The following is a 21,988-nucleotide window of genomic DNA, read 5'->3' on the forward strand; positions in this document are numbered from 1 at the left end:
TGAGGGGGCCTATGTTCTCCCTAGTCTGTTTTTTATTTGTTATGTACCTGTAGAATCCCTTCCTGTTATCCTTAATACCCCTAGCCAAGTTTAATTCTAACTGGGCCTTAGCTTTCCTAACCTGGTCCCTAGCTTCCCGGACAACATCCCTGTCCTTGCTTCCACTTTTTATAAGCCTCTTTTTTCTTTGAATTTTCCTCAGCAGCTCCTTATCCACCCAAGGAGGTCTCCTGGCCCTCCTGCTGCACTTCTTTTTAGTTGGGATGCAACACTCCTGAGCTTGTAACAGGTGATCCTTGAATATCAACCAAGAGTCTTGGGCCCCTCTGCCCTCTAGGGCTATATCACATGGAACCTTACTAAGCAGGTTCCTAAGGAGGCCAAAGTCTGCTCTGTTTAAGTCCAGCACAGTGAGCTTGCTGCACGCTCCTCTCACTGTCCTGAGGATCTCGAATTCGACCATCTCATGATCGCTGCATCCAAGGCTGCCCTGGAGCGTCACATTTCCAATGAGCCCTTCCCTGTTGGTGAACACGAGGTCAAGCATGGCACCTCTCCTTGTCGGCTCCTCTATTACTTGCAGAAGGAAGTTGTCTTCCACACAATCGAAGAACCTCCTGGATTGCTTGTTGCCGTACATTCCAACAGATGTCAGGGTGGTTGAAGTCACCCATGAGAACAAGGGCCTGTGAGCGTGAGGCTTTTCCTATCTGCCTATGGAGTGCTTCATCTGCAGGTTCTCCTTGATCAGGCGGTCTGTAACAGATCCCCACAATAATGTCTCCCATAGCTATATTCCCTTTAACCCTGACCCAAAAACTCTCTGTGGACTGCTCACCTGTCCCCAGACACAGTTCCATACTCTCCAGCCTATCCCTAACATAAAGGGCAGCTCTCCCTCCCCAGCTGCCAGGCCTGTCTTTTCTAAAAAGCCTGTAACCTTCCATTCCAACACTGCAGTCATAGGAGCCATCCCACCGTGTTTCTGCAGTGCCTATTATATCATACCCCTGTAGATGTGCAAACATCTCTAATTCCTCTTATTTGTTCCCCATGCTACAGGCATTTGTATAGAGGCATCTGAGCCGAGCTCCAAATGAAGCCAGGTCATAGGCTGGCGTGGCTGGAATATATCTACATTGCTCTGAGCATTTATTATAGGTGCTGGCAACTGACTGGGTGTGTTGGGATGGAATGATGCCCCCCTCCCCCAACACATCTAGTTTAAAGCCTCCTTGACCAGTCTGGCAAGCCTCCTCCCAAAACTGCTCTTTCCCATCTTCATCAGACCAGCTCCACCAGCCCCCACTAGACCCGGCCTACAAGCTTGGGTCCCGTGTTCAAGACACCCAAACCCCTGACTATGACACCACCCTTTTAACCATTTATTAACCTGGCCAATCCTCCTAGCTTTTTTTAGGTCCTCCCCTGTACCCTGGAGAATTGACAAAGACTATCTGAGCTCCAGAGCCCCTAACCACCTCTCCCAGGGCTCTGTAGTCCTTCTTTATGTTCCCCAGGCTACTACTTTCTATATCCCTAGCACCCACATGTATCACCAGAAGTGGGTAATAGTCTGTGGGACTTACTAGAGCAGGCAGCCTCTCTGCCACATCCCTGATCCGTGCCCCTGGTAGGCAACACACCTCCCTCAAAACGGGGTCAGGTCGACAGACCAGTGCTTCTGTCCCTTTCGAAGTAGAGTCCCCTACTACTACGACCCACCGCTTTTTCCTGGCAGCACCAGTAGCGATCTTCTTTACCAGTGCATCAGCCGGCTGTTTCTGGCTCGAGTGTGTTTCCTCATTAGCCCCCTGCAGGACAGCAAAGCGGTTCTGCCTGGGGACAGCAGATTTAGGAGGAAGCCCCTTGCTTTTAATTGTCCTTTGCCTCCTTTTTTCGTTTGTTGTTTGTTTTTTTTTTTGTCACTAATTCCCAGCTTCCCGGGTTAACGGCCTCCTTCATGAGCTAGAAGGGAAGCTTGAGGCCCCTGCACAGTTTGGGCCTGGAGCAAGCATTCCTGCTTACTCTCAGGTTCCCTGACATCTTGCAGTCTATTAATAGCATCCCACAGCTCAGCCACCTCCTGCAGGAGGACCTCCACCAGGGAGCACCGAGCGCAGCCCTGCCCATTGTGCACTATTCCCTCAGAAGACCGGTGCAGGCACTCTCTACACCCCGAGCTCTGCACTGCAGCCTCCCCTCTCATCAGCTCTGTCTGGGTGCCTACGCTGCCACCGCTGGGGCAGCCAGAGCAGAGCTCCCGGACCGGGCCCTGGTCATACAACGAGTGCTCACCATCCCGCTCGAACTGGCGCGCAAACTGCTGCGCCGCACTCCTGGTAGCTCACCCTTCCTGGGGCAGGTTTTTACCCAGTCAGGGCTGGCGCAGCTCCTCCTGGCTCCGCCCCCTGTGAGTCAGCTGCTCGCTCTCGTCAGCTGAGCTGCCGGCTCCAGGGCAGGTCCTGTCGAAGACTTGAGGCTCCCTCGGTCGCTCCGAGTTGAGGCTCCTGGACACTGATCTCCCCCCGCCCCGCTCAGGTGTTGAAGGCGTTCTCTCTCCAGATACTCACCTCAGCAATTCACTCACCTCAGCAACTGGTGAAGGTGGTCAATGTTATCTGGTACTGTCCACTCCACTTCTCCTGTAGAGGATCTCCTGAAAAATTCTTAACATAAACCCAGTCTCCAGATCTGAAAGGGTGAATCGGATAATCCAAACTTCTTGCTCTTGTCTCTACTATTCTCTTATTTAACTCCTCCAATTGTTTTCCCAGATTGATCAGAAACTGTCGGAGATAGCCTTCTCCCACTTCCTGAAGACTTTCTCCTTTAAACTGGGACTGATACGGTCTTCCATACAAAATCTCAAATGGGCCAACCTCTTCTTTCAACCAAGGTTTAGTTTGAATTCTTAATAGAGCCAGTGGTAACACTTGGTACCAATGTAAATTCATTTCCTCACATATTTTACTAGTCTGTTGTTAGATCAGACAGTTCATCTTTTCTACTTGCCCACTGGCCTGAAGCCTGTATGAAACATGTAGTTGCAAATGAATTTCTTATTTTTTGCTAATTTCTTGTAACAACTTTGCACTGAAGTGTGAACCCAGGTCAGAAGAAATTGCCCCTGGTACTCCAAAATGAGGTATTATTTCATTTAATAATGTTTTAATCACTTGTCTTGCATTATTTATCCTACAAGGCAATGCTTCTGGCCAGCCTGAAAAAGTATCTGTTAACACCAACAAACATTGATAACCCCCTTTTTTTGGTAATTCAGAAAAATCTGTTTGCCACTCCTGTCCTGGATAACTTCCTCTCCCAGTTGTCCCAGTTTGATTTCTATTTTCAGTCTTAGGATAATTCTTAAGACATAGCTGACACTGTTTTGTCACTAATTTTACTATAGTATATAGATTTCTTCCTACAATTTGTTCAAGTATTTATACAAAGAGTTACTAACCCAATGAGTTTTATTATGTTCCTCCTGAACTAACTTCCAGAGTTGGTTTTAGGGGATTACAATTTGCCCATCAGGTATCTGAACCCCACCCTCTTTATTTTCCTGTCCTTTTAAATCTAGAATCAATTTTCTATCCTTTTTTGAACACCTAGGTTTAGATTTTTCAATTGTTAGTTTGCCATCAGGGATTAAGGACATGATTTAAGGACATTGATTGTTCAGATGCTCAAAATCGGCCAAATAATTTCCAGTTTCCTGATCTGAGTCACCTTGTTGATGTCATCTACAGTACATATAGCTACTTCTTCAGGTAGCTGAACAGCTTCCAGTAATTGTAGAATTTCTGTAGCATGTTTAATCTGTTTCCCTTGTGTGTTCAAAAGTCCTCGTCCTTTCCAGATAGCACCATGTGCATGGACCACACCAAATGCGTATTTAGAATCAGTCCAAATATTTATCCTTGTCATGGTTTAAACCCAGTCAGGCAACTTGTTCACTCACTCCCAGTGTGTGGTGCCGGGCTGACAGCAGCCCCCCCCGCCCGGGGCTCTCCCCTTCCCTGCTCCCGGAGGAACGGGGAGGAGGATCGGAAGAGTGCAACTCCCACGGGTTGAGACAAGAACAGTCCAGCAACCAATGTACAACACAAATCACCACCGCTACTACCAACGACAACAATGATAAGAGAAAATAACAAGGGAAGAGAATACGATACCACTGGCCAAGAAACGTGTCCCACCCGGAAGCCCGTGTCCTTCTGGGTAACTCCCAGTTACCCCCCGACCCCGGGCATGACATGCTGTGGTATGGAATACCTCTTTGGCTAGGCTGGGTCAGGCGCCCTGTCTCTGCTTCCTCACAGCTTCCCCTCCTCCCTGGCAGAGCATGAGCCTCACAAAGTCCTTGGTCAGGGTAAAGATCACTTAGCAACAACAGAAAACATCGGTTTCACCAACACTGTTCCCAGGCTGGAAGTCAAAACACAGCACTGCACCAGCTACCACGAAGGAGAAACATGACTGCAACTGCTGAACCCAGGACAATCCTTTTATCTTCAGCCAATTCCAGGGCTCTCGTTAATGCTATTATTTCTGCCTTCTGGGCAGAGGTGTTCACAGGTAAAGGTTTAGCTTCTTTTACCTGTGAAGTGGTGGTAATGGCATATCCTGCTTTTCCTTCACCATTTTTCATAAAGCTACTACCATCAGTAAACCAAGAATCAGCATCTTCCAGAGGTTTTTCTTTCAACTCTGGTTGGCTTGAATATACAGTCTCCACAGTGGCCAAGCAGCCGTGTGTTAGTGGTTCTGTCGATTGTTCCAGAACACCATAATCATGGATCCAAAGTCTGCACCATCCAGTCATTCCCAGGAACATCCGGAGCTCCTTGACGGTCGATGGTCATGGAGTTTGGCAAATGGCTTCTTTTCTAACAATTCCAAGTTCTCTCTATTCTCCTGTTACTTCATATCCTAAGTAGGAAACTTGGGTTTGGATTAGTTGGGCCTTTTGTTTGGATACCCGATAACCATTCAGTCCCAGGAAATTTAATTATTCCACCGTGCACTGGATACATTCTTCCTTTGTTTCTGCGGCAATTAAATAGTCATCCACATACTGTAAAAGAGTCTCCCTCTGAGTAGGTGGCTTCCATGCTTGCAGTTCCAGTGCTAACTGATTTCCAGAAATCGTCAGACTGTTTTTAAACCCTTTAGGTAATACCGTCCAAGTTAACTGAGTTTCCCTTCCTGTGTCAGGATTTTCCCATTCAAAAGCAAATAATTTTGGCTTTCTTTGGCCAATGGTAAGCAAAAGAAAGCTTCCTTTAAATCCAAGACAGCAAACCATTTGTGATTATTATTCAATTTAGTCAGTAAGTCACACGAATTAGCTACTACTGGACGAATATCCTCTGCAATTTTGTTAATTGCTCTGAGAGCTTGAGCCAATCTGCAACTTTTCCCACCATATTTCTTTACTGTCCAGATAGGAGTATTATATTCCAGTTCACATTCAGTTAATAATCTATATTTTTATCACTGATTTTTTGATTCCCTTTGATCTTCTAATTTTAAGGGATATTGTTTTATTCTAATTGGGCAGGCATCCCCCTATTTTATTTTCACTTTAACAGGCAAAGCATTTTTCGCCTTACCTGGAACTTCAGATGCCCATACTCCCAGATATACCTGATTAAGGTTTTCTTCTATTTCAGGGAGGTCCTCCTGTTTGCTTTTCTGCTGAATTAAAGATAAACTAAAAACTGCAATTGATTGTTTTTAACTCTAAATTCCATTTTGCCTTCTTTAAATGTTGCTTCTCACCCTAATAAAGATTTTTGAGAATTTGGCATGCATAAAAATTTATGCATTCCTATTTGTTTTCCCAATTTGTACTTTAAAGGTTTCAGGAAGAAAGCCTCTTTTTTTTTTTTTTTTTTTTTTTTCTTTCCCTTGGTGGCCAATAGCCAAATTCTTTCCTCTCTGATTTAGCACCAAATAAATTGCTCCTGTATTCACTAAAATTCCGCTTTATTTTCTCTAGTGACTGGCATTTAATTTAACCGGTGGATGTGATAGGGTAGATTCCCCAGGTCCCTGTTATTCCAGTTCCAATTCAGCCGCCGGAGCCACCCCATGGCACTGCCCCTCCCCCCCCCCCCCCCCCCCCCCCCCCCGGCAGTCTCACTTCCAGCGTCCAAGCTCCCCATAGCACGCACACCGACCCAGTTCCACAGAAGACCCCACTCCCCCACCTCCGCCCAACATCCCTCCTCCCACACTCAAACACAGGAGCTGCTCGAGCTCCTCTCACTTCCACCTTAGTTTTCCCTTTCTTTTTCCTCACAGTTGCCCACCCTGCTCTGCAGCGGCTCCAGGCTCCAGATGCCTGCCTCGGCAACAGCACTTCTGCTTTAACCCTTTATTAAATCTGAATGTGGATCTGTTGCTTGTTGCCAGTGACAGCAATCTCTTCCTCCTTATCAATATCTGATAGATGCAGAGGGTCCTCCTCTTGGAGGTTACCTGTGATGCAGAATTTCCCAACCTATCTTCCTGAGTACTCTAAATTTTTCCTAACCTTAAACATCATTCCCCCACTATCACAGGCTGAACAACATCTCTCCAACTTAGCTTTCTAGTTTTCCCTGTCCTTTTCTAAAGCCAAAATTAAGGAATCTGGCAGAGCTCTATTAATTTTGCATTCAGTCCGTCACGCCGGGTGGTTTCCTCAAGTGAAAAACATATCTGCATACATCATTTCATCCCATTTTACTTGCCCCCTCAAAACAACATTAATTGTAACAATGTATTATAGTTCAGAGTTCCATTTTTAGGCCATTTTTCCTGATCTACCAAAGTATACGAAGCCCACCATTGTTTACAGTATTTTACCGTTTTGTTTACTGAGCCCACAGGAAACCCTCCCAGTTCTTTCCAGTGTGCCAAAATGCACCCTAAAGGACTCTTTTTCAAGATCTCTCCGTTCTGCTGATTTTCCATTATCAATCTCGCATTCACACACACACACACAGGATCCCACAGACACACTCCACACAGTTACAACACATTGAGACAGAGACTAAAATTCAACCAACCAAACAACAATAACACAGTTATAACATCCTGCCGCCAATACCAAAATCACAAGACGAAAATCATTACTGTAACAAGCCACAAAGTAAGTCAAATACCAATAAGACCCAAAACCATTTCACAAGACACTCCCTGTGTTTTATAGGACCCAAACCACAAGATGCCCCCTGCTTCTTGTGGGTGTATACCAGCAGCCAGGTATATGCCTTTACCTACCACCTGTGTATTGATACACCAAAACCTTGGGGCAAGCACCTGCACTCTTTACCTCGCGTAGGACGTCTCCTCACGACTTACAGGTATCCCCTTTACCTGGTTCAAACATACCTGATGATTCACTAGTGATGGTCCTTGTCTGCCCCTGCGGTGATCTCAGTGGGGGAGTCCTCCCAAGAAATCTTCGGGGTGCCCAGAAGAGTCCCGTCCTCAGCAGGTCCCATAGCCAGACAGAGATTGTCCCATCTGGGGTGCCAAACTGAAGCATGGAATCAAACTCTACGACTCAAAGAGAGTTATAAAGCAGTTATGTTTCTTAGGGCGCAGGGTGTAAGGGGGACCGCTCCTCCTAACTTGCACACTGAGGGGTTAAGCAAGCAGATATGTATTGCACACAAACATGCATATTCATTAGGTTCCCGAGAGTTCGGTGGGGATATTACAATTACTTTAGGAACTATTATGATAAGTCTCCTCAGTTTTGGTGCTTGTGCAGTGGCCTCTGATGGTCGTGGGTAGGGGTCTTCAAGATGCAGTAAGCAGTCTTCCTCATGGTGCACTTTTCACCTTTGGCACAGTGGGATGTCCCAGTAATCACAAAATTAGCTGAAACCAGCTGTAAGTTTTGGGTTGCTGGCAAAGATTTAGACCAGTGTGACCTTTGTACAAAATTTATGGCAAGCAGAACAGGATGGGCAGACACGGAATATCCTAAGCTGGCAGATGTTCAGGAGTCACTGTCTTCCATCTAACTAATAATTAGAAGGATGGTAAGAAATAATTCAGTCATAAGAAGGATGGAAAGAAGTAATTCACTCTTGTTAGCAAGACTACTAAATTCTGGTATCACACCACAGGCTTGCAACACAAACATTGTTCTCTATCTTAGACCTAAGTTAAGCTAAAAGTATTTTAACCCTACATTTTCCAGGCACTTGCTTTCCTTATATCACCAAGGGCAGCTCCCCTCTGTGCTCAGACAACGGTGCGGCCTCCCCTCATGGGTGGGTCACCTACTGCTCTCCTGGGTGGGGTGTCCCCGTGCGGGATGAGGTGCCCGTGCTGCCAGAGGCTGCCCCCGCAGGCAAAGGGTCTCTCTCAGGGCACCTGTGGAAGGCTTCAGCTCTGTGTGGGTGCTGGGAAGGCTCATCTGTGCCAGACCAACAGCAAATGCCCACCTTGGGGGCAATGTACACCCTTCATGGCAGCAGCTCGATGAACAAGACACGGCAGCAGGCAGCGCTTTATAAGGAGAAAGCAGCCAGAGGACACAAAGCAGAGCTCTGGAGCTTTGTAGGTGGACTGCCTGCCCTTCCAAGAGATGGGGACTCCGACGGGACACTGCCAGGCTTCTGGAGCCTCCCAGGTCCCAAGAGTGGAGGCATTCTGAGCTTAGGCACGAACATAAACCCTCAGCAACCACTTAAATCCATGAGGAGAGAGCATTCCTGAGCCACCTAAGCTTACAAGACTGCATCAGGGCAGCTGGAGAGGCAGGGAACCTGAGCAGAGAAACGCTGCTGGTACCTCTGAACCCCTGTTCAGGCGCATGGCGACTCAAACATGGTTTTGCTCAAGGCTGCATCACCTCTCCCATGTGCTTCATCTTCCATTACACAATGAGCAGCATATATGCAATGCCTCTGAAAGGAATTTTATGCAGAATGATACTAAAACCATACAGGCACATTGGAAAGGCACTTCCAGAGCAGCTCCAGTCCCCTTGGAGAAGCACAGGAAGGATTGCTCTTGGATTTATCCCTTTGATACCTAAAAGATGGCACTCCAAGTGTAATCTTGTAGAAGGGGAAGCCGCAGAAGTCACAACTCTGCTTTACAGCATTCCTGTACGCTGTACTTACACCGGCCCCTCCATGGGGCTTGGCCACAACAGAGACCATGGTGATGGAACACACCCACTCAAGACATGGCATTAAGGCAGGGAATATCTTCTGAAATACCTGTACACATGGAACTGTGCCTGTGTAAGAAAAAAGCTCTCTTTTCAGATGCAAGATGCGAGAAGGTACGTAAACATCTGCAGCACAGCTTTTCAGAATAAACCTACAGAGGCTATGTTTTCAGGCAGCACACAAATCAACGTGGTGGTAGCTGCAAAGGATGACCCACAGTGCCGCTGATCATTTCGCTGTCACAGTGAATTTATAAGCAGTGTGTTCTGAAGCTCACTCAGGGGTCACACGGTGTATATTGGCAAGACAAGCTTTGTACAATGCCAGTAACATACCTGCTCCTTTCTTTAGCCTAAAAAGCAAATCAATACCTTAGTTGAAAAGTTGGGTTTGGTTTGCTTCTTCTGCAGCCTTGGAAGTGTTAAGCAGAAGTATCAAAACATTTCTGATAGCCGTTACTACCTACTGGAAATAAAAATGAAAGCAATGCGTTTTCCAAGACAAATGAGCCTGCATTGGGAAGCAAGAAAACACATGAATATATAAAAACAGAACTAGCTGGCAACACGTCATCACTGACATCATGTGCTAGCCTGGGAAGGCTGCCTTTGCTTATGGAGTAATGAAGCAGGGGATTGAATGATTTCTGTCAGGGAATTTGCAGTGCCTGTCAGAAACATCCTTGTTGTCTTCAAGGCCGTAAAAGATTTTTAATCTTTTTCTCATCGTCTGAGGAAAGTTTCAGAACTACAGGACACATCTCAGTTTGTAAATGGCAGCAACAAGGAAGCACCAAGCCAAGCCCTCACAAAGCAGTTACCCCCAAACCTTGGCAGCACAGATGTGGTATTAAGTCATCGTTCTGCATTAGGCAGAGACTGCCCTCATGCAAGCTTTAAGGATGACAAAGACAGGAGGATGGAGACACATTCAGTGCCTAAAATTCACCGTTTTTTCATACCATACTAAACAGTTTTTTTATGACACAGTGTTATTTGAATGGCTGCAATTTACATCCACTGAACTGTGACACCGCATTAACTGAAGATGTAATAATTGATTACAAAAGCTTTGATTGTAAATGCAAGTCGTTCCTAAAAGAGAGTAAAAAAGCTGGGAAGGGATCTTACTTATTTTCCCATCTTAAGATTGGTGAGTAGGGCTGAAGTGTTTTCAGGGGTGAAGTGTGTACTTGAGAGAAAAATACACGGTACGCTGAGGGTAACAGCATTTACTAGAATGCCACTTAAGGCAACCTTGGCCTTTTCACATAACAAAGCTGGCTCTTGCACAAAAAAGGTGGCTTGGGAAAAGTGATGTGAAAGCCAGGCAAGAAAACTATCCCAAATTCCTGACAATTCACATGTGGCACAAGGCTTTGCTAGGAGGTCACCCCACACACTATACCTGCCATAGACCTGACAGAGAAGAGCTTCATCTGTGGCCACCCTTTTCCCCTCAACCGGGATCCCTCCGGCCAGACCAGACCCTTCCCACAGCCCATCCTCCCAGCAGACACCCCCCCCTTTTCCCCAGGTCTCTCTTACATTGGGGCTGTACAGCCTACATTAACTGGGCTCTCTCCCTGACTGATCTCTCCCACCATTCCATCCTGAACGGTGCCCGTGTCAACTCCTCTCCCTCCAGTTCTCTGCCTGGGTTTTCAGTTAGTACAGGCGCAGACTCTATTGCTCTCCACTAGACCCAGTGTAGCTGCCCAGAATGCACCCCTGACCTGTCAGAAGACATTACTTATAAATTATCATTAGTATCTTATACATTGTTTTGTTCAGTAAGACTGTGCAGACTCAGAACTGCCAGAATGACAAAAGTCAGAGGATGCTGTGAAAATAAATACATAAAAGATAGATTAGGGTCCAAGACTTCCCCAAGAGTCCCAGAGAGTTTACAGCCTAAGATCAGTCCACTTTGGAAATGACACTGACCAGGTTTTCTGACTAGTCTGCTACAGATAGCTGCAAGAGACATTCCAGACCCACCAGTGGCCATGCAGCCAGGCAGCATGAAACTGTCTCAAGTCAAAGAGAAGTCAACCAGCACAGAATATCTAGGTATTCTGGGAAGCACGCTGCTCACTCTTCCCAAGTCTGAAGCCTCGACTTTCAGAGCATGTGTGTGAATTTACTGTTTAAACTAACCTCCAAGACAACAGTCTTGCCTAAACCAGTGGGCATTCTGCAAAGGCAAGAGAGGCAGCTCCCTAGAGCATAGTTCACCTCTAGGGTCATCTTTCAAACCAAGAAGCTGCCATCACATGAGTCTGCCCAGGAAACCATGGAAAACTGGCTCGCCTTGGCCAGCAGGACACAAACACAAATGCCAAATGGTCAAAGCATTTCTGAAGGGCAATTGATAGTAGAGACTCAACTGCTTGCTGCCAGCTTTAGCCAGATTACTCATTCCCATCCCTGCTGGTATACTTTGATCAAACAGATTTACTGCACATATATATTTGATTATTTAGCCAGATTACTCCTTCCCATCCCTGCTGGTATACTTTGATCAAACAGATTTACTGCACATATATATTTGATTAATCAGCTGTTGGAGTCCCCCACCTCTTTTCAGATGAGGAGAAAGATCACCCCCTTTAACCTGGAAGGTCTCCTGAATACCCAATACGGTCTGTGCCACATTGTGAGACAGGACTCACCTGACATCATCATCTTCTGTTTCCTCATAATGCAATATTTCCCCATCTCCTTCTCTCATCTACCGTGGGGAAGGGAAACTTCAGACAAGAGTGGTGCACAAAATTACAAAATGGAATATATAAACCTTTATAATCAGTTTTAAGTAATGTTAAGTTTGGTGGCTTTGTAAGAGTACCAGAGAAAAATTACTGAGGTGCATGATACATAGGAAAAAGAAAAATAGAGTTAGAGAACAAACTGAGAATTCTCACGCAAGATAAACCATTGTAGTTGACACAATTTTAGGCCCTATGATCTTAGGACAAAATGAATATAAGAAAAACACCCCAGAAGAACAGGATGAAGGATAAGGAGTATCTGGGAATGGCAGGTGTCCAGGATGGGCTGCAGTTAAACTAACTGATAAGTAGGAGGATAGGAGGATTACTATGTCTGTGGTGTTAACGAACCAATTAACCTGTTATAAGCATACTGCACGTGCTTCAGAGGCTGCCAGAAGTGATGAAAATTGTTGGAAGAAGTAAACGACCCTCAGAGACCACCACCACAATTCTGTACACATGTGGGGAACTTTCTGGAAAATGATGTAATCCATATGTAGCCTCATGAATATGTATGTATGCCCAGGGACTATATAAGGATGGCTTGTGCAGCAATACAGGGACACACGTTAGGAGGAGCTGTCCCCCGTGTCTCCTGGCGCCACAATAAGGAATACCTGCTTGTCAGCTTGAAAACTTTGTTGGCAAGTCTGTTCCTGGAGTTTTCTCCTTATCAATTTGGCACCCCAGGTGGGACCCTCTCTGCTTGGCTGCAGAACCTGCTGAGGACAGGGCTCCCTAGGGCCCTCGGGAATATTTCTCGGAGGGACCCCTCGACTCATTCTGATCACTGTGGGAGCAGACAAGAACTATCCTCATAAAAGGTATTCTTTTCTTTTGTATAGCCTGTAAGGTACAGCGGACATCTTGCAAAAAGACTAAATTGGTGATTGGGTTGGGTTGGTAAGTGTACACAAGGTTTGGAAGCCTTTCATAAATCGAGATAGGAAATCTCATGGGTAAAGGCGTATACCCGGCTGCTAGCATCCATTTGGTATGCACCCACAAGAAGCAGGGGGCATCTTGTGGTTTGGGTCCTACAAGACGCAGGGGGTGTCTTGTGGAAATGCTTTTGGCTCTTCTTGGTATTTGATTTAATTTGTGGCTTGTTACATTAATGATTTTGGTCTTTTGATGTTGGTATCGGTGACTGTTAGAACTGTTATTCATTGTGTTTTGTTTGATAGAATATTAGCCTCTGTACTTGTTTCAAGTGTTGTAACTGCGTGGAGTGTGTCTCTGGGATCGTGTGTGTGTGTGTGTGTGTGTGTGTGTGTGTGTGAGTAAGAGAGTGATAACATGAAATCAGCAGAGTGAAGAGATCATGAAAAAGAGTCCTTTGGCACATTGGAAAGAACCGGGAAGGTTTCCTAAGGGTTTAAAAACAGTCTGAGGATTTCTGGAAAACAATTAGCACTGGAACTGGAATCATGGAAGCTATCTACACAGATGGGGACTCTGTTACAGTATGTGGATGACCTGTTAATTGCCGCAGAAACAAAGGAAGAATGTATCCAGTGCATGGTGGAATAATTAAATTTCCTGGGACTGAATGGTTATCGGGTATCCAAACAAAAGGCCCAACTAATCCAAACCCAAGTTTCCTACTTAGGATATGAAGTAACAGGAGAATAGAGAGAACTTGGAATTGTTAGAAAAGAAGCCATTTGCCAAACTCCATGACCATCGACCGTCAAGGAGCTCCGGATGTTCCTGGGAATGACTGGATGGTGCAGACTTTGGATCCATGATTATGGTGTTCTGGAACGATCGACAGAACCACTAACACACGGCTGCTTGGCCACTGTAGAGACTGTATACTCGAGCCAACCAGAGTTGAAAGAAAAACCTCTGGAAGATGCTGATTCTTGGTTTACTGATGGTAGTAGCTTCATGAAAAATGGTGAAGGAAAAGCAGGATATGCCATTACCACCACTTCACAGGTAAAAGAAGCTAAACCTTTACCTGTGAACACCTCTGCCCAGAAGGCAGAAATAATAGCATTAACGAGAGCCCTGGAATTGGTTGAAGATAAAAGGATAAATATTTGGACTGATTCTAAATACGCATTTGGTGTGGTCCGTGCACATGGTGCTATCTGGAAAGAACAAGGACTTCTGAACACACAAAGGAAACAGATTAAACGTTACAGAAATTCTACAATTACTGGAAGCTGTTCAGCTATCTGAAGAAGTAGCTATTATGTACTGTAAAGGATATCAACAAGGTGAATCTGATCAGGAAACTGGAAATTATTTGGCCAAATTGGAAGCCAAAGGAGCATCTGAACAATCTAAAATCATGTCCTTAATCCCTGATAGCAAACTAACAATTGAGAAATCTGAACCTAGATATTCAAAAGAGGATAAAAAGTTGATTGAAGATTGAAAAAGGATAGAAAATTGATTCAAGATTTAAAAGGACAGGAAAATAAAGAGGGTGGGGTTCAGATACCTGATGGGCAAATTGTAATCCCCTAAAACCAACTCTGGAAGTTAGTTCAGGAGGAACATAATAAAACTCATTGGGTTAGTAACTCTTTGTATAAATAAACAAATTGTAGGAAGAAATCTATATACTATAGTAAAATTAGTGACAAAACAGTGTCAGCTATGTCTTAAGAATAATCCTAAGACTGAAAATAGAAATCAAATTGGGACAATTGGGAGAGGAAGTTATCTGGGAGAGCAGTGGCAAACAGATTTTTCTGAATTACCAAGAAAAGGGGATTGTCAATGTTTGCTGGTGTTAACAGATACTTTTTCAGGCTGGCCAGAAGCATTGCCTTGTAGGATAAATAATGCAAGACAAGTGATTAAAACATTATTAAATGAAATAATACCTCATTTTGGAGTACCAGTGGCAATTTCTTCTGACCTGGGTTCACACTTCAGTGCAAAGTTGTTACAAGAAATTAACAAAAAATAAGAAATTCATTTGCAACTACATGTTCCATACAGGCTTCAGGCCAGTGGGCAAGTAGAAAAGATGAACTGTCTGATCTAACAACAGACTAGTAAAATATGTGAGGAAATGAATTTATATTGGTACCAAGTGTTACCACTGGCTCTATTAAGAATTCAAACTAAACCTCGGTTGAAAGAAGAGGTTGGCCCATTTGAAATTTTGTATGGAAGACCATATCAGTCCCAGTTTAAAGGAGAAAGTCTTCAGGAAGTGGGAGAAAGCTATCTCTGACAGTTTCTGATCAATCTGGGAAAACTATTGGAGGAGATAAATAAGAGAATAATAGGGACAAGAGCAAGAGGTTTGGATTATCCTATACACCCTTTCAGATCTGGAGACTGGGTTTATGTTAAGAATTTTTCAGGAGATCCTCTCCAGGAGAAGTGGAGCAGACTGTACCAGATAATATTGACCACCTTTACAGCAGTGAAGATAAAGGAACAACCTGCTTGGATACATTATGCAAGAATAAAGCAAGCACCAGAGCCAGAGAAGACATGGCGGATCGAACCTTCAAGACCCTTACGTATGAAATTGCGTCAGTCACAATTAAGGCTCATATGGTAACTGGCGCACAAGCTTGGGACCAGAACTTATACCTGAAATTAGGGAAGTTCACAGATCTTGTCCAGTTCTGCACTTCGGTAATCAGCCCTTGTGCCAAGCACTGCATCCGGAATCTGTTTTCTCATACTGCCTGGGAGAACAGCACAAGGGGCACATCAGTCAACCAGCTTCGCACCTGGGGAGAGTAGGAATGGAGTGTGACAGGCACACATGAACTTCCTGAACAGCCTTTGTTCTGGGGATAGCCAGTACTTGCCCTGCCCATCTCAGCATGCAGTCAGCTGTGCCTACGACACCAAGCGTGGCCAGTGACAGGCACTTATAGCTGATGCATGTAAAGCAGCTTTGTGCTGGGCACTATGAGGCTTGAATAAGATATCGGTTTCACCCAACAAAGGAGAAGCTGGGACAGCAATAGGCTTCATAGGCCTTTGTCCTTCAAGCTCTTTATTCAGCTCAGCAGGATCAAGAATTACAGACCCATAGAATGGCTGGGGTTGGAAGGGACCTTAAAGCTCATCCAGTTCCCAGCCATGCCATGGGCAGGGCCACCTTCCACTAGCACAGGCTGCTCCAAGCCCTGTGCAAACTGGCCTTGAACACTGCCAGGGACGCAGAAGAGCCACGTGGCCCCAGGGCAGCAGCAGAACCCGGCACAGCTCCTGTCCTGAAACACTCAAGACATCCTTCTGAAAGGAGCTGGGTGCAGACACCACTGCAGAGTATGAGGCACCTTCCTCCTGCCACCTGCCCCAAACCTCCAATCAGCTCCCTCTACCACCTCTTCCCTTCTTCATCTCTGAGGGTTCATTCTCCTAGGAAGAAACTGCTTTCACCCTCCACAAGCAGGGTGGTCAATGGGAGGGGGAGACACCGGGCTTTGCTCACAGCGTATCAGACCTTGCTGCTCCCCACACTCACCCCACCTAGGGCTCCCCACCCCTGTGGGTCTGCTGGTGCCGGAAGAGTGCCGAGCTCACTCTGAAGCCCTTCCCGCACTCGGCACAGACGTAGGGACGCTCCCCGGTGTGGATGCGCCGGTGGTCGATGAGGTGGGGACTCTGCCGAAACCTGTCCCCGCAGTAGGTGCAGACGTAGGGCCTCTCCCCGGTGTGAACACGTTGGTGCTGGAGCAGGGTTGACCTCCACAGGAATCTCTTCCCACACTCGGTGCACTTAAAGGGGCGCTCCCCAGTGTGGACCCGCTGGTGTCGTGTCAGGGCTGACCTCACACTGAAGCTCTTCCCGCACTCTGTACACTCGTAGGCTTTCTCCCCGGTGTGCACCCGCTGGTGCTGTAGGAGCTGACAGTTCTCGTAAAAGCTCTTCCCGCACTCGACACACTTGTAGGGCTTCTCCCTGGTGTGGGTTACCTGGTGCCGGATCAGATTCGAGCTCACGCTGAAGCTCTTCCCACAGGTCCTGCACTCGTAGGGTTTCTCCCCACTGTGGACCCGGTGGTGTTGCGTCAGGGATGAGCTCACACGGAAGCTCTTCCCACAGGCCCTGCACTCGTAGGGCTTCTCCCCCGTGTGCACCCGCTGGTGCAGGAGGAGCTGTGATTTCCTGGAGAAGCTCTTCCCGCACTCGGCACACTTGTAGGGCTTCTCCCTGGTGTGGGTTACCTGGTGTCGGATCAGATTCGAGCTCAAGCTGAAACTCTTCCCGCACTCGGAGCACTCATAGGGTCTCTCCCCGGTGTGCACACGCTGGTGCAGAACAAGCTGCGAGTTCTTGGAGAAGCTCTTCCCACAGTCGGCACACTTGTAGGGCTTCTCCCCAGTGTGGGTTAACTGGTGCTGGATCAGCTTTGAGCTCACACTGAAGCTCTTCCTGCAGGTCCTGCACTGGTAGGGTTTCTCCCTGGTCTGCACCTGCTGTTCCTGGACAAGCTGCGAGTTCCCAAAGAAGCTCTTCCCACACTCGGAGAACTCGCAGGGCCGCTCCGCTGTGTGCACCTCCTGGTGCTGGATGAGATGTGACCAGTGCCGGAAACTCTCCCCACATTCGGTGCTTATGAAGGGTTTTTCTCCGGTGTGGATTCTCTGATGCTGGAGGAGGTTGGAGCTCACCTGAAAGCTCTTAGATCTGTGAATCCTTTCTGACCTGCGTGGGAGAACAGGGTCCTGTGCAGCACCCTGGGAACTGTTCTCCTCGGAGAGTCCTGAGCATAAACCTTTGGGCTGCACTGGAGTGAGGATGCCTTGATCGGTATTGACTTCATTCGTGCTCACAATCCCATCTTCAGCTGCAATAAAATGAGAATCCAGACAAGTCACAGGCAGGACTGGAAGCTTTGGACAGGGCAAATCGCAAGGGGCCAAATGCTAAAAATTCAGCAAATAGATTGACTTTAAGTATAAAACATTCTGCTACATCCTGCATTCAGGAAACGGTAATTCCCTCCAAACTACACAGTGGATTTTTCAGAGTGTTCACAGGAGCAAATGCTGTAAATTACCCTGCATGCTTCACCAGAACCTGAATCTACTGCAATCACTGGCATATTAGAGGCAAAAGTTTACTGCCTGAATGGGAAAGATATTTGCTCTTCCAGGATGGTGTACCTGAAAATCATAGAACCACAGGATGGTTTTAGCTGGAATGGACCTTACAGATCCCATCCAGTTCCAGCCTCCTGCCATGTGCAGGGACACCTTGCACTAGACCAGGTTGCTGCAAGTCCCATCCAACCTGGTCTTGAACACTGCCAGGAATGGGGCACAGAGCAGCTTCTGTATAGGAGATGAGTCAACTGCCCATTCTGCTGGGAAAAGGTACAGCTGATAGTGGGTATCACAGAGGACTATAAAAACATAAATGGCCGGGGGGTGGTTTAGCATCTATCCTGCATCACCTGTTCTAAATTAAGAACTCCTGCCAACAGGAAAAGGCACTTTCAAAGCAAACTAAAGGAGGCTGCAACTCATAAATCACCTAAATAAGCTGGGGAACTCCTTGCTGCAAGCTGCCACGGCTGCTACAATGTGCACAGCTTGAGAAGGCAAGAAGATAGATCTTGAGACATTATGGGCCTAGTTCAGGAGCTTCTGAAGCCACAGATGGCTCAGGCCTGTGGAAGGATACAGGGACACATCACTGCTTGTCTGCCCTTCTCTGGGCCTTGATCAAAGGCTGGGCCTGCTGCCTGCTGTATGAGGAAAGGCTGAGAGCTGGGCTTGCTCTGCCTAGAGAACAGAAGGCTCGGGGGAGACATGATCACCACAGTCCAGTATTTAAGGGTGGCTATGAAGAAGACAGAGGCTCCCTTTTCACAAGGGGTCACATGGAAAAGACGAGGGGTACAAGTTACTCCTGGGCAGATTCTGGTTGGACACAAGAGGAAAAGTTTTCCCAGTGAGAACAACCAGCCATTGCAATAATCTCCCCAGGGAAGTGGTGCACTCCCCAGTGTTGGACGCTTTAAAGACTCAGCTGGACAGGGCACTGGGACATCCAGTCCAGGTCATGCTTTGCCTGGAAAAGTTGTACTGGATGATCCTTGAGATCCCTCCCAGCCTGGTGCCCTGTGGCGCTATGAATACCGTCGCCACAGGCAGCAGGTGAAGCTGGACGGGCCCTGCTCCAACCCAGCACCTCCGCCCTTGTACATTCTGGGGGCGCTGGTGCTCCCGGAGCACTCTTTCTCATGACGGGTTCACACTGACGGCCCTTACCTGAGGTGCCGCTCAGAGCACTCTTCCCTTCGCAGGAGCGGGACAACCGCAGTTCCTCCTTCTGATCCATGTGGATGAGCATCTCCGGCGCCGCTCCGGGGAAAGAAACGAAGAGGGTCAGGCCAGCTGGGCTTTCACCGACCGCTACCAGCGGCGCGGCTCGGGAGCTAGCGGCTCCGCGACGAGCAGGGACCCCGGCTCCAAGGGGCGTGCAGCGGAAAGCACCGGGCCCCGCAGCACGCCCCTGCCAGGGAGGCTCACGCGGCCGCGGGGGGCGGGCTTCCGGGCCAAGCCCTACCGGGTCAGGGCCCGCTCCCTGCGGCCCGGCCAGGCCCGCCCTCAACGCCTGGGCCGGCGCACCAGGGGGGTGCTGCCCCGTGACGGCAGCGACCAGCGACGGGCGGTGCTTTCGCCTCCACGGCCGGAGGGAGATGGCGGCGCTGGGCTTCCGGTGGCGATGGTGCCGTCCTACGGTGGGGCTCCCCCCGCGGGCCTGCCGGTACCGAGTGATATAGGGAAAGCAACTGCCTGGAAAACATAGGGTTAAAATACTTTTAACTTCACTTAGGTCTGAGATAAAGAACAATGTTTGAGTTGTATGTCTGTGGTGTCATAACAGAATTTAGTAGTCTTACTAACAAGAGTGAACTATTTCTTACCATTGTGAAGTACGAGGTCACTCCTGTACTAGAGATAACAGGGTTTTATCCTTCGAATTAGTTAGTTTGGGGATAGTGAGTCCTGAACATCTGCTAGCTTCGGATACTCATTGTCTGCCCATCCTGCTCTTCTTGCAATACTTCCTGCCCTTGCCTTCCTGTGGTATGAGAGGATACTGGACTGCCTGCAGGAGTGTCTCATTCGGAATCGCCACTTTCCTCTTGTGGTGGTTCCTGTCCACAGGTGTTTTGTAATATTCTGGTACATCCCCAACTCCAGGGTTCCCTGCCTTTCCCAGTCTGGTACATCTCTGCCCTATACTACATGCCGAACTGAAGCACAGGCTCAGAATCTACAACTCAAGAGTTATAAAGCAGGTATGTTTATTACGGCACCGGGTCAAAGGGGGACCCCTCCTCCTAACTTGCACACCGAGGGGTTAAGCAAGCAGATATGTATTACACACAAACATGCATATTCATTAGGTTCCCGAGAGTTCGGTGGGGATACTACAATTACTTTGGGTACTCATTATAAGTCTCCTCCCTTTTGGCGCTTTTCACTGCCCTCCGATGGTCGTGGGCAGGGGTCTTCAAGATGCAGTAAGCAGTCTTCCTCAGGGTGCACTTTTCACCTTTGGCACAGTGGGATGCCCCAGTAATCACAAAAGTAGCTGAAACCAGCCGTATCTGCAAGTTCCGGGTTGCTGGCAAAGATTTGGACCAGTGTGACCTTCATACCCCAAGAGGTGTCATCCTTGGTCATCTCATGAAATATTGCAGTTTGTTTCCAAATTTCCCCCAGATCTGTTTCAATTCTGCCACTTTGTTCTATATAGGAACCATTGATTATGGAACAAACCCCTCCTTGTGAAGCCAATACCCTCTCTAGAGCCATTTGGTTCTTGTAACAATTTTGCGCTGACGTGTGAGCCTCCGTCAGAAGAAACTGCTGCTGGTACTCCAAAATGAGGTATTATCTGGTTTAATGCTTCTGGCCAGTGTGAAAAAGTATCCCTTAACACCAACAAATACCAATAACCTCCTTTTCTCAGCAATTAGAGGAAAATCAGTTTGCCATTGCTGTCCCGGATAACTTCCTCTCCCAATTGTCCCAATCTGATTTCTATTTTCACCTAATGAGTTTTATTATGTTTCTCCTGAACTAGCTTCCAGAGTTGATTATAGGGAATTACAATTTGCCCACCAGGTATCTGAACCCAACCCTCTTTGTTTTCCTGTCTTTTTTGATCTTCAATCAACTTTTTATCCTCTTTTGAATATCTAGGATCAGATTTCTCAATTGTTAGTTTGCTATCAGGGATTAAGGACATGATTTTAGATTGTTCAGATGCTCCTTTGGCTTCAAAACTGGCCAGATTATTTCCAGTTCTCTGATTAGGGTCACCTTGTTAATGCCCTCTACAATACATAATAGCTACTTCCTCAGGTAGCTGAACAGCAGTTTCTGTAGCATGTTTAACCTGTTTCCCTTGTATGTTCAAAAGTCCTCGTTCTTTCCAGATAGCACCATGTGCATGGACCACACCAAATGCGTATTTAGAATCAGTCCAAATATTTATCCTTTCATCTTCAGCCAATTCCAGGGCTCTCATTAATGCTATTATTTCTGCCTTTTGGGCAGAGGTGTTTGCGGGTAAAGGTTTAGCTTCTTTTACCTGTGAAGTGGTGGTAATGGCATATCCTGCTTTTTGTTCACCATTTTTCATTTAGCTACTACCATCAGTAAACCAAGAATCAAATCTGGTTGGCTCGAATATACAGTCTCTACAGTGGCCAAGCAGTCGTGTGTTAGTGGTTCTGTCGGTTGTACCTGCAAAAAGGATGCTGGATTCACAACATTAGTGACCACAATTTCTATATCTTCGTGTTCCATAAGGGTGGCCTGGTATTTTAAAAAACGTGAAGAAGATAACCAGTGGGCTCCTTTCTGTTCCAGAAACTGCTGATACAACATGGGACACTAGCACAGTAATCTTTTGTCCCAAGGTAAATATGCAAGCCTCTTCAGTATTCATGACAACTGCTGCCACAGCTCTTAGGCATCCAGGCCATCCTTTGCTCGCTTCATCCAGCTGTTTCGAAAAATATGCCACTGCCTTTTTATAGGGTTTCCTTTCAACAGTTCA

The 21,988-nt window shown here is 46.9% G+C and overlaps 1 protein-coding gene across 2 annotated transcripts in view; it reads right to left on the reverse strand.

The window, feature by feature from the left end:
* The window catches only part of LOC133279591 (heme oxygenase 2-like), a 230,566-nt gene that overhangs the window by 48,448 nt on the left and 160,130 nt on the right, over window positions 1-21,988 (reverse strand). The window lies entirely within an intron of this gene.

The sequence above is a fragment of the Pezoporus flaviventris genome, unplaced genomic scaffold (assembly GCF_033815535.1).
Source record: "Pezoporus flaviventris isolate CSIRO_AGI_PZ_B2104156 unplaced genomic scaffold, CSIRO_AGI_Pfla_v1 ptg000078l, whole genome shotgun sequence".
NCBI classification, from domain to species: Eukaryota; Metazoa; Chordata; class Aves; order Psittaciformes; family Psittacidae; genus Pezoporus; species Pezoporus flaviventris.